Raw genomic sequence first — 13,626 nt, forward strand, 5'->3', positions numbered from 1 at the left:
TAGCAATGCACGTAGATGGTGCAAGTTATGGTTGGTAAGCTTACCATAATGGGGGAATGTGCAGTGTTTTTTGGTGTCACTGTGAATTATAGCATCCCTTTAACAAAGTGTTTTTTTACCGAATGTACATATATATATATATATATATATATATATGTGTGGCAGAGAACAAAAACAAAGGGGCTAAACATGTAATGTCATCAGGGATGTCATCAATAACATTTGAGATGTCATCTTTCATGATCTGGGTGTTAGTGTTAGCAGTGCACAGTGGTGATGGCAAGTAAGGGGGCTCAGTCTGCCATAACTAGCAATTTTCAGGGGTTTTTGGGTTGTAAGTTGAAGCATAAAGGGGAGGGTGAAGTATTTTTTTTAGTGAAGGGAAGAGGTTTTTGGTAGGGCAACTTAACCATAACGTCCCCTCCACAAAGTTTTTTTTTTTTTTGTAGTGAATGTATAGATATATAGCACCTTTAAAATTTTGGAAAATTCTCATTGTCAGTAAAAACTAAAAACTAGTCTAATCATGTCAGTAAACAAAAAGAAGTGGGCCAGATATGTGATGTCATCAATGATGTCATCAATGTGGTGTTGGTCTTAACAGTGCACAGTGGTGGCACAAGTTATGATTGCTTAGCTTATCATATTTCTTGAATTTCTTTTTTTTTTTTTTTTCGTTTTTTGGTTTGATTTGATCCACCTTATGAATGCTTGAGAATGTCCCCAGAGATACGGAGGAGGTCACAAGATGGAGCCAGCTGCGGCCAATATTACAGAAAGCCTCTTTTACCAGTTTGTCAGGAATTGAGGGCTCAGGAAAGGTGGACGTGTTGAATGAGGAAACTGATTTTTTCAGATATTACAGCGCAAATTGTGTGATGCTATTCCAGTTTGTCATGTATTTGATTTTGTGCCAACAGATTATGTTAGGAGTAGGGAAAGTGAACATTTACATTAGTGGGATAGACAAAATCAAGGCATTTTGAAATGTCACTGAACGGAGATTTGATGCAAGGCTTAAAGCCACAAAGAGTCTATTTTGCCCATCTTTTATTACGTTTTAAAGAACAATGTCCTCCTCTATGCTAAAATCGCCAGAAAGCAAAGGAGTGGATTTTTCTATTGTGCTTCTGTTCATGGTGAAGGGCGCATGCATGTCCATGATATCAGCTATAGTGTTCTGATATGAGTAGGTAATGGTCCAGCATGTATCTCCTCATTGATTTACTGACAAGGCAGGCTAGAAACAATATTGATAACAATAACCCATGGAACAAAAATAGAGAGGTGATTAGGGAATGGAGAAATATGAATGGACGTTCCAAGTAAGAAGTGCTCCCAAAGGTACCAGCATTGGAACAGCTGATAGGTCTGGATCTGTAAATAGAGAAGGTAAGATATTTCTGTTAAGCCCCTGCAGGACAAAATAGGTTATTTCTCTACATTTGTAAAGGCAAACCAAAGGTTAGTGGAATAGAACGCTGCTTCCTGTTTTGTATATGTGTGATTATTATTTGTTACACAACATTTCACGAATCTCATCTCCCGACAAATGTTGATATTAGCGAGGGAACCCCTACAATTTAGAATGTGGGGCAACTATGGGCAGATGTGTTGAAAAAGGAGCAACTTAGAAAGGAGACTTATAAACAGTTTGGACATTTCATAGAGAAAATGTATTATATGACTTGTAAGTATGAATCATTTTTCAACTCCTTTTCTCTATATCTTTTAGCTTGTTGCATAATGTGAATATGAAGTCATAATTTATTAACTATAATTTATCAACTGTAATATGTAAAAAATAACTAATGTATTAATGAGCTATTAATATATGTGTAAAGGGTCTGTTAACCAAAATACAAATAATAATAATTTAAAAAAAATAAAGGAGACTTATAGCATATGGAGAACATTGCAGGCAAAGGGTCGAAGAAGAGCCCTTGAATTTCACTTCTGTTCTTTGGAGGCGTGGTGAGCACAATGAGAATGTGAGGTCACTGCATCAGGTGAAGCCTTACTCTCTCCAGGCACTTAGCGGGCTAGGTGCAATGAATTTACACTGACATTATACCAATATCTCCAGCTCAGCAGGGAAACACACACCATGTTCCATACACAGACTCAGGTCAATAGCAGGGCCACTCCAGCCAGTTCACCCCCTACCCATGTCCAACAACTGTGGAGGTTACATCACAACCTCTGCTGCTAACATAGCCCTTTTTATGTCTGCTTTAGTTAGAGCACTTGCCGACTTGTTTTGTCTAATGTTTGCCAATGTCAGCGGTGTCTTCAGGGCTTTACTAGCAGCACATATGTCAAGAGTGCAGAGGTTCCATGTATCACTTCAATTTCTCACAAGCTTGATACTCAGGTACCCAGACTCTCAGATTCCCACAGATGTTTTCAATTTCTTCAGCTGACCAGCAAATAGTAAAGACATAGGCATTGGCTAGCCAGACTTCCCATGGACCCAATTGGAACGTTAGGCTTTCCATCATCCTTCCAGGTATTTTATTAACTGGCCTCAAGCTGCACAAGCAAGGACAGGGAAATGGGGCGTTTACAGGGGATCAGCGAAAGGAGTCTGGGTGGTGCAGTAGATTAGAATATGCAGCATTACAATAGGGAATGCTGTGATATTCCATATAATACTTATGTTTGGGATTACTTAAATGATAGGGGGTCAAAATAAATAAAAATACAAAATTAAGCAAACGGCATGAACATTTGGATTGTGAGGGGTTTCTGAATGGATTCGGAAAGGGCTGCAAATCGTAAACTGAATGTCTGCATGTCCCTGACCCTCCAAAGGTTCATTCATAAACATTCTATGGTAGATCAGTACATTCTGTATTAAACACTGCATTTTCTATGCTGCCATTGTAGACAGGTTGTATTGTGCTTTGGACTCACCCTTTCTGTTTTTCCGTTTGGCCAAAGGATTTTGTGATCCTAAATGTGCTTAAGAATCGGTTCTGATTTACAGTTCCACTGTACAAACTTTTGGTTTCAGGATAATCAGAGCCCATGTCATATGATGGCTTCATCCAGAGGGTCCTATGCAGTGGCGCTTGAAGTAGGGGTACTGGAGGTGCTGCAGCACCCCCATAAATTCTGAAGGCAGTTTACTGATGACAGCCTAATTTATGAATGCTCCTTTTCTATTAACTACATTGCACACACACACTGAGCTCCTTGACTGGAGCAGCTATTAACAACCTTCATGTGTGTGGCAGAGTGTGTTTTGTGCCAATTAAGTGGCAGAGTGTGTTTTGTGTGCAGGATGCCCCTGCATGTACGCTTCAGTCGGTATTCACTTTATGCAATTGAAATGACACAAACAAAATCAACAGGTTTTCCTAGATTTTCTAATGTTGAGAATTTATAGCAGGCTAGAGGTTTAACAATACACGAGTTTGGGCATTTCTGGCTGTGCTTACATGTTTGACAAGTAAAGAAGCAGCATTTCAAAATACATAAGATTTCTCATTGTGCATGTGCAAGTTGCGCTATGACCCCTCAGCATTAATCCAATGATGTTTTATAGCTGTGCCAGAGAGTGTGAGAGAGGGAACGGGAGAACGTATTTATAGAGATATGGTTGAGTACCGGTCCTGTTTAAGGGTATATATATATTGTCAGGTGAAGTACAAGGATTGACTGGGTAGGCTTTCTGAGATTCCCCTTTTACTCTCCAGAGCAAGAATAATGCACACTGTGATTAGTGTTCGAATCGTGCATTGTTGTGGGTGCTTTCGGCTAGAATACTGTGAATATGTAACCTTTCCTGACCTCTCCCTCAACCATGCCTCAAAAATAACTGATTCCACTTAATCATTACCATCATTTCAGAGACACAGGATTCTTGAAATGTCTCCAGATTGCCATATTGGATAGCCTTTAACGTTCAGCATGGTTTGGACAGATCAATTGGTATGGCAGGCACCACACACATGTCAGTGAGACTGCCCTAGCCAAATAGTCCTTCCTAATGAATATGCTGCAGATAACTATGTTTGTTGGATAGTTCTTCTTTTCAACTCAGCAGGGGAAGGATTGGTGGGTTGTCGTGCCTCTTGCAGAGATAATGCATGCTTAGCGTGAAGGTCAAAGGTTTGAACTTCAGCTTAATCAAAATTCCACTTCAAAAGATGGCAGTCATATTTTAACTGAATAGGACAATGCATACACTCAGTTGTTTTAATATAGTTATACGTGCCAACACTCTGACAAATCATAGTGCAGACACGCTGTTCAAAGAAGATCTGTAATGCATTTATTGGGACAACACCACCAGATTACAGGAGGACTGCTACATTTGACAATAGCACAGAATCTGCACTTAACAAATATGCTATACAAGGAATGGTATAGTACTAGAATCTTTAAGCATGGCTGCCATGTTTACTCCCCCGATCTGGTATGACGCACAGCAGTGTTGTTCACAGAGCAGGCCTTGTACAATCTAACTCTCATGCCTGGCAGCTGGCTGGCACTAACTAGCAAGCATGGTCTTTTAGAATAACCACTATGTTACAAGTGAATGCTCTTTTATTTTTTTTTTGTTAATATGTGGGTGATCATTTTCTCCCACTACGCCCTAATAACATTTCTGTCTGGTTTTCTTTTTGGTACTGCATAAGGAATGGAGAAGTATGGCTTTTTCTACAAAGTGTTTTACTCTCACAGATATTCTTTTTCTGTAACACACCATTCAAGTGAAGGATATTGACTGAACTCGAATGACCACGTCTGCACTACTCAATACCCATTAGCCATTACAGCCCACTGCCACAGCATCATCGTCAATGGAACTACTAGTATTCCAATGATCTAATTATATCCTGTAATAGACCCTGCCCAGGTTAAAAGCCACAATTGAAGTAAGGGCCTTTAATTAGGGCGCAGGACATTACGACCATGTGAAGGTGAGGAGGCAGGGTTCAGAGAGGTGTAAATCCGGAGCAGCCAATCAGCTGCTCGGAATGCAGGATTGTACCCGTAAGTAATGCCTGCAATCTGAGCATTCTGATTGGCCAAGTGCCAACTGCCAGGTGAATATACGCATGTCAGGGAATACCAAAGTGTCCAGAAGAACAAGGGGGAGAATGAGGGTTCTATGTGATATGCCTGAACTTGTACCACAACTTAGCTCAGTGGTGTGTTTTCTTATCAAACAGCTAAACAGATTGACAGTGAATAGAATAGCACCTTTGCCTCCATACTGATAGCATGGACCACGCACTGGCCATACCCTTCATAGATGTGGGTCAGCAACTGAAGCTTCTCAACAACAACAGTGCTCTAAATACTACAAAATTAAAAGAATGTCCAAGCAGGGCTCTGTATAAATAAGCATTTACTAAACACACAACATCACTAAACACACTAAGCACCCACGCTTGCAATGCAAAAGCACACAGTAATACAAGCTAAATATATGATATAGGAAGACAGGCAAACAGGGAGTTGTACTGCAGGAGAGATATCAAATATAGGCAACTAAATTGATGAAAACGGGGAAACACAAAATGCAAATAATGCCTTAGTGTTGCTTTTAAATGTACTTGATAATGTAAAGACTGGAAGGGTTTATCTGTTCTTCTGCCCTCTATCTGGCAGAGTAGAAGCACAGATCACCCCAACCAAGGTTCTCTATATGGTAGATATGGGCAAGCAATCAAGACTTAAGCTCTGAGGTGGTAATGCAAGCTGGTTCTTAAATACAGTGAATTCCCAAGCCCTAACAAAGGAATATCCGCAGACTATGTTATGTGCTAACATATTTCTTGAGATAAAAATAAGGTTCAGGGATATATACACAATTCAATAGCACACTTTGTACTCTGTTTATTCTATAATGGCAAATCTATACAATGCTATGTAGTACCACACTTAACTTTTAGATTCCTTTAAAATGCACCCAACGCTGACAGTGATTATAGTGCATGCAAATCTTTCAGTACGGTGTATCAACATAGAAAATAAGGAAGGAAGGCAGGTTAAGGTTAAGCAATGGCAGAATGCTTTCTTTGGATATAGATGCGCAATTCTGAATGAGGATTCTCCACCTGGGCAAGCCTAGCCCATAAATGCTTAATAAGCATTGCTTCTTGGTTAAAGAGTTTACCAAACCAATGTACCTGAAGTGGAAGAGTTTCTTCAACGGTTTGTCAACTGTATCATTCGATGGTAGACTCTTGTTCAAGCAGGAGCCACTGGGCATCGGGAACATCGAGGGAAAGTGGAACACTTGCTGTGATGCTGCAACTTCAACCTTTGTGGTGCTCTTCGACAATCCATCGTGGAAGTCCTGGGAAGATGAAGCATGCGGTCCACCTCGATGCAAAGTGTTCAGTGCTGCAAATAAGACTCTGTGATGAATGCAGACCCGGCTGTGGGCGTTGGGTGTTGGGAATCATGTTTGGTGGTTCTCTGGCCTGTCAGAGCTGCAACTACAGCACGTACCTTGAGATTGATTCAGCGATCTGGACTCGACCACAGGCCGGGCCTCGGATCTTCACTGTGTCAGTGTCCTCTGAACGTCTTTGTTGGCTTCTGGTGGTGCGAAACCCACTGGCAGACGTTCTCGGTACCCAGTGACCTCGACTTTCTCCGGTGGGATAAAATGGTCAATGGTGATGGCAAGGTAGCCCTCTGTCAAAGGTTCTTAGGCAAGAGTGAAGTTTTTGCAACTCTGGTCATCAAGCAGCAGGGCATCAAGGTGTCTTTGATTCTGGGCAACACTATTCAACTGGCTTCCAGCGTTCACTCAAATCTTCCGAACCCCAGTGGACAGCAATGGACTTCGATGGCCTTGATTTCCAGGCACTCTCTTCGGGATTCTCGACGGATGCTATCTCAGGATGTCAGACTCACAGAACTGTCTTTAAGGGTGCCTCAATGAAGGAGAGCAGTGTTTGCAGTATGGTCCCTCGCAGCTCGTGGAAAGTCCTCTCTTGCATCAGTCCTCGACAGACTCAACAGCATTTAGATTACTTTGAAACAATGTAGCAGCAGTCTTCTTCTTCCAGGTGGGCTTCAAGGATGAGCTTCAAGTTTCGTCCCTCATTCACTCTGGCTGAGCCAGGCTCAGTCAGCCAATCACAGAGAAGGGCATTCATGCAGGCAGGCAGCCAATCGGACTCACAGGCATTCGGGCCATTCACTTCCACCCAGAAACCCATAACAAGGAATGTGGATTGGGGCAAGCACCCGCCTTTCAGCACACCACGCTGCATTCATGTCAGTTTCAGACAGGGCTGTCTCATTCATTGTGTTACACAGACAGAAACCAGACACCCATAACATAGAATGCATATCGGTCACACACTATATTCACAAAGGTCCCACCCCAAGGGTGTACCCACAACATAGAGTCACTGGGAAGGCTCCAGCCAGTCTGGCCTGGACTTCCCCACAAAACCATATATGGTTCTTCCACCCCATAGCCAATCAGGGGAAGGGACAGAGTCAGGGCTTTCCAGGTCTTTGGCAAACAAGGTAACAGGCAATACAAAGAGGTTCCAGGGGCTATCTTGCCTTCTATCAGGAAACCACAGATTCCTATGGCAGGGCCTGGGTATCCCAAAAGGAAGGATACTCAGAGCTCCTGTCATTATCAGCATGAAGCTGCCACCAGCCCATACCCTGTTCTTTGGGCAACACACAGGTGCCCAAAAATATACAATAGGGGTACAGGGTTTTCCCTCCACCCATCGGTGCCGTAATGGTATCCTAAGGGTCTATGTTCACCACAGCCAAAAAGAGGAAGAGCTGCACTGCCAGGAGTCCTAACTGGACTCCTGAGCAGAAAATAAAACAGAACACACATGATAAGGGAGTACAGGACAAGGACATGGACACCCTGTCCCTTCAATGCACTTCCAGCATCACAGTAAGGAAGGGAAAAGAGAGCTAACCAACAGTTATTGCCCAAAGTAAGGCCATGGGGCCATTTTACTTAAGGTGACTGATAAGGATCATCTTCTCCAGGGGTTCACTACCTTAGTCTCTTAAGCAGGCACAACAATGTCAAGAAGTCTGCTATGCACTTCCCCCTCCTGCAGAAGTGAAAGTTTCAGTCCAGGTTTCTTGATTTTATTAGTTACTTCAAAGAGACTCAATAAGTGGAGGAGATCATTGAATCAGGCATCTAGACTATTGGTCGGGGTGAACATGCAGCTCTATGAAGACAGGCTTGGGATGCAGGAGGCAGGCAGGTGCATTAATCATCAGCATCTTGGAGTAGTCAGTTTAATGATGGCTCATCAGGCTCAAAACTGTCTCAAAGTATATAAATGATATTATGTACCACAGCATGCTATTGGACTATAAAAGGTATTAGTGGCCCAGGACAGGAACCCTTAAATAAGTGAGGGCCTCTTCTGCCATTCACAAGCAAGGGCTGTTACCTGCAGATTTCCTTGGTGTCCTGGTCAAAGGTTTCCTAAAAAGAGTCAGGCTTTAGAGTTTTCCAAGCTGTGGACACTGTGTTCCTTAGTGTGAGAAACATTGTTGGGAAGGGGACATCCCCATCCCCCAACCCAGGCACTTGAAAGTAAGGTGAGATGCATTTGAGACACTGTAATGAACCAGGGGGTAGGAGGGTCATGGAAAGGAGCGCTTTTCAGTCCAGTAGGACCCCATGCAAACAACATTATCATTTATAGCATATTCATATGGTGCAGCCTAAAGCGCGGGCGGCATCGCTATTTTGTGTAGCTATTAATATTCCTAGGTAGAATTGAAGGCTTGCACAGTAAAGTAATGGCGGCATTGCATTCACTAGACCAAAATCCACGAGGTAAAGCAAATTTCCAGTCATGCCCAAGCTCCCATGAAGACAGTTCACACCCCCACCCGCCATACTGTTTGTCTATTGTTCTTTAAAGTGTTGCAAAGAAGTCTTTCACCCAAAGGAATGTGCCCCACAGTGCTGTGATTAGAGGCCAGCACCTGGTGGGCATGGTATCTCACTTTGGCCAAAGCACGACCTGGCCCATTCTCGAGTGACCACAGGTTATAACCCATATTACTAACTAAATCCTAAGCTCCCCGAATTCCAAGACACCAGGTGCCCTTTGACCATCAACCCCAAAGAAACAAGTCCTGAAATGTTCAAAGAGGATGGACAGGATGTATTGTTGCAGCAACAATCGTGTCATTTGTTTTGCGAGGTCCTGGGAGGGATAAATTATAGTTCAAGCGAGGGTGGAGACCTGAGAGTCAGATGACACGGAGGGAGTGAATGAAATGTGTGGGTAAAGATTAGAGTTCCCTGGAACCTCCTGTGTGTCTGTTTTAAAGCCTGTCAAGTGTACGTATGAGTGATAAACTGTCATGATGCCCGCTCCCGGGGAGCCGGTTCAAGCCCTGCGTCCCCGAAAGCGGACATCCAGTCCCCGAGGAAGGACCCAGCAACAGCCTATGGCGCCAGGCTCATAAAAGACATCAGTCCTGGCGCCATAGGCGCCAGGCTCATTATGGATGTGCTTGGGTGCACTTACCTGATGCAGACCATGCTGCAGGATCCCGGCCTCCTTGAGGCCTGAAAGGAATTACTTTACCTGTGGGACTAATTTACCATCCGGGCGTGGTCGGGGAAGGATACATACCTGATTGGAGGAAGGATACATACCTGGAACTTCTTCCAAGGCTATTTAAACCCCACCCGAACAGCCACACGTGCTTCGCGTTGTTCTGCACCTAGCAGCTGGACGCTCACCGTGTCTGCTCCTGCATCCTGACTTCTGCCACGCCTGCCAGCATCCTGGATCACCTGCAAAGGAAGAGAAGAAGAGAACAGAAGAAGGAAAATTCCTTACCTGCTAAATCCGCATCCCGGAGACATCTCGCCGACAATCCTGAAAAGGAAGACTTTTATTTAAAAGCTCATTGCGTCGATCGCTGCAGCGCCGCATTCCACTCACCTTTACTGGGCGCCTCCATGTTCAGCAGCGATCATCCGGATTCGCAGTCACGCCCCAGCGCCTAGGGAGAAAAAGACCAGAACAAAAGGTGAGAGAGAGAAGGGAATAAGTAAAGCTAAATCTCCATGTTAAGACTTACCTGATGATTCATTCCCTCTTCATTTCGGGTCCGCGTCGCATCCTGGCATTTCCGGACCCTGGCCCCTAAGGGGAAAAAGAGACATTAGCGTTAATGAGCGAATGAAAAGACATTACCATAAAACACTCATTAAAGACTTACCTGATTTCTACAAGGATTTCACCTCTCATCTCGGGTCGGTGCCTGTTCCCCGGCATTCCGTACCCCGGCCCCTATGGGGAAAAAGACACTAGCATTAGTACATTAATGCATGGACACAAGGGGAACCTCTTATCAAAAAACTTACCTGGAAGCCAAGCAAGTTTGGTTCTCACCAATCCGAAAATCCAGTGAAGTAACTGGATACCAACGCGCCCCTGCATCAGAAGCAGGATGGAGAGCTCGTCCTTCTAGACCCTAAGGTGAGACGCTACGAGGAATCACAGAAGGGTTTCGAGGAGGGTGAGAGGGGAAAGTGGGAGGCTGATTGCATTACCCCGGAGACAGGTAATCCCCTATTTTCGCCTACAGAAGGATACTTCTGCGAGCCAGACAAGCCAGATTTGGGGGCCCGGTCCAGTCCATCTTCCGAACCCTGCGCATCACCTTAGAAGAGGTCACAGCAGCGCGAACCATGCCAGCGCCTCCGTGGGAGTCAGGTGAGCGTTACATAAACAAGCAGTATAGTAGGAGTATAGTTAATTTGTTTTTTGACCTTCAATGTGAGAATCAGATGAGCCCTGCAGCGCCCATGTAATGGAAGATGGACAGACTGCGCTGGGACAAATGAACTGCCATCCCAAATGGATAAAGGCAGCACCTGTATATGGTCCATCCAATCAGCGGTGCGGGTGTGTACTATATGTATTGTGTCATTATGATGATGTTTTTGCCTTAAATGTTTCAGCTTGTACCTCTTTTTGGCAGAACATTCTTGGCAGCAGAATTCTCTGCTGTTGCTCTCATCTGGGAAACTTTGTTATCCTTACAAAAGCGACTTGTGCCTTTCTTCCCTAGTGGATTGTATTTTCTCTGGTGTGAACGTTCAAGGGCTTGCTTTCAATTGGTGACCCTGACGTGATCCCAGCACCCCCGTCCCTGCCGAGGCTTCCAGGCCACTTCTCTAGAAGGAGTCGAACCCACCCACAGCGACTTGCCCCAAAAGAACATGTGTTCCGACTGGTCTAGTAGGTGCCATTTTAAGAAAAGTTCTCTCTGTGGTTTGAAGCAGAGCGCGGCTCTGGGTAGAGTGCAGGCCCATGTAAGAACCCTGTGACAGATAATTTCGGGTGAACACGCACAAGTGAGTAGACTCTTGTAAGAGATAACAAGTAGGGGATGGATGCATGGGGAAGTGTGAATGGTGTGAGAACATGGAGAACGAGGTCATTGATGTGACATGGATGAGATTAGGGTTATTGCTGGTGAACTTTTGTAGTATTAGTTGATCATATTGGTAAGGCACTATAAGGTAAGGCAAAGGTAAGGGCAGGGAGTTCCTCCTCAAAAGGGCAGGCAAGGTGGTATCACAAGGCAGTATAATATCTAAAGGAGGTTCTTGAAAATACAACGTAGTGGTCTCATATAAGTAGTAGGCTTGGAATAAGTAGCGGTTGTTAGCATAGTATGTTGGTTTAGTTTGTGATAGTAGTGTTTTGTGGGTGAAGATGCAGGCCTTAGAATCAGGGTGTACTATGGTGTTCTTCTGATCTCTTGGAGCAGTGTGTGTGTGGCTGGAAGGGTGAGAGAGAAAGGGGGTGATTGATTCTTTTGTGTTTATTGTTGCAAGTCAGCGGCAACATGCCTCGATGCATTAGAGAGGGCTTTGCTGTCCAGGTAAGGGATCGAAGTCACTAACAGGGGGAGAATCACCAATAGAGCACATGTACAAGGCCCTGCCACTCTATAATGACATGGTGGAAAAATACCATAGGCAGTGGATTGCGGAGACAGGAGGTGTTGTGATGTCCTGGCAGAGGGCGCCCAATAAGAGTATTTTGGAACATATGTCCACATTTATACTTGCAAAATACAAGGGGAAGCAGCTACAAAAGAGAAAAGAGATCCTCGATCTTTGGCGTATGTTCAAAGATACAAAGGATCCAGGGAATGGAGCAGAGGTGCAGAGACAGAGAATTGAGAAGTGTAGGTAGAGAGAAAGCGAAGGTGGGGCACAGGTAGTGACCAAGGGGGTGTCCAGTCAATTGGTCGACAGCAAACTGGTCGACTTCAATTTGGTCGACACCATTTGGTCGAATGCCAAATGGTCGAATTTTTTTTTTTTTATATATATGTGTTTTGTGGGTTTTCGTTTGGGGAAGAAAAAAAAAAAAAGAAAAAAAGGGGGTTGGGGGGGGGGACCCCCCCCAAAAAAAACAAAAAAGGGGTAAAAAAAAAAAAAAAATTCGACCATTTGGCATTCGACCAAATGGTGTCGACCAGTTGTCCTGTCGACCAAATGTTTTCGTCCAATTGACTGGGAACCGACCAAGGGATTATATCCCTTGACAGCATACCCTGCAGAAGGGTACACTAATCCAATCCATTTACCCGCTATGACAGGAATCTCTCCCATGGTAGTAGGGTCCCCTACAGTGTCAGCAACATTACAGGCCATCGCTCCCCCCTCCTGAAGCACCAGCATTGACAGAATACAGGTGTAGAGAGTGTCAGGATAGGTTGACCAGTTTTCTAATGGAACTACAGAGGTTACAGACATCCCCAGAAACAGGGGGTGGTAAGCGCACTAAGAACGGGGGCGGGAGAGGGGAAAAATACTTAAAATGGACATTGAAGGTATACAACATGTAGTGGATTGAGAAGGAAAACAGCCCGGGTGGGTGGATTGTCTTGGGAGAGGAAACTATGGTATTGGGAGAGAATGTGGAGGGAGGGGATGCTGACATGTTCACAGAGGACTCGAGTGAAGAAAAAGGCAGGGGTGAAGTGGTGGCTGAAAATACCCCCCAAGCAAAAGGCATATGGGCGGGAGGCAGATTAAGGAACAGAGCTGGCCAGATGGCAGTGGTGAAAAGAAGAGGTTTTGTGAAGAGGGATATGGGAAGTAGAGCAAATATGTAACTTTTCAATTTTCCTTACGATTACTTGCCCACCAACACAGATTTGCTCAGAATGAGCTATGTGCTATTTACTCTCAAGATATGACACATTAACATCGCCATTTGTGCAGTCGGAGCATCTCATCTGGCCCTAAATTTAGCCAAAGAAGATAGTTGATTTCTCTCTCGCTCTTTATCCTTTCGCTGACTTTCTATTTACATGTCTACTGAAACACATCACGTGTATCAGCAGGCTTATACTTTACCTGATTTCAAAACTCCTCATGCTTACATTTCTCGCCTTTCTTTAACACTTGTTTATTTATTAATATACGTTGCATGCTGCGTTGGGCGCATGATGTCTTCCGCATAACGTGTGCATGATAGAGAGTTTCACTTAGTGTCTCCTACATCCTTTAATGCGGATGACTTGGCGCTCTTTCATCTGGAGATGGGCGTTGGACCCCTATAGTTTGCTCCACAGCAACCTTTCTTCACAGGTAAATACACTCTG

Source organism: Ambystoma mexicanum, chromosome 12 (assembly GCF_040938575.1).
Source record: "Ambystoma mexicanum isolate Mex_15411 chromosome 12, UKY_AmexF1_1, whole genome shotgun sequence".
NCBI classification, from domain to species: domain Eukaryota; kingdom Metazoa; phylum Chordata; class Amphibia; order Caudata; family Ambystomatidae; genus Ambystoma; species Ambystoma mexicanum.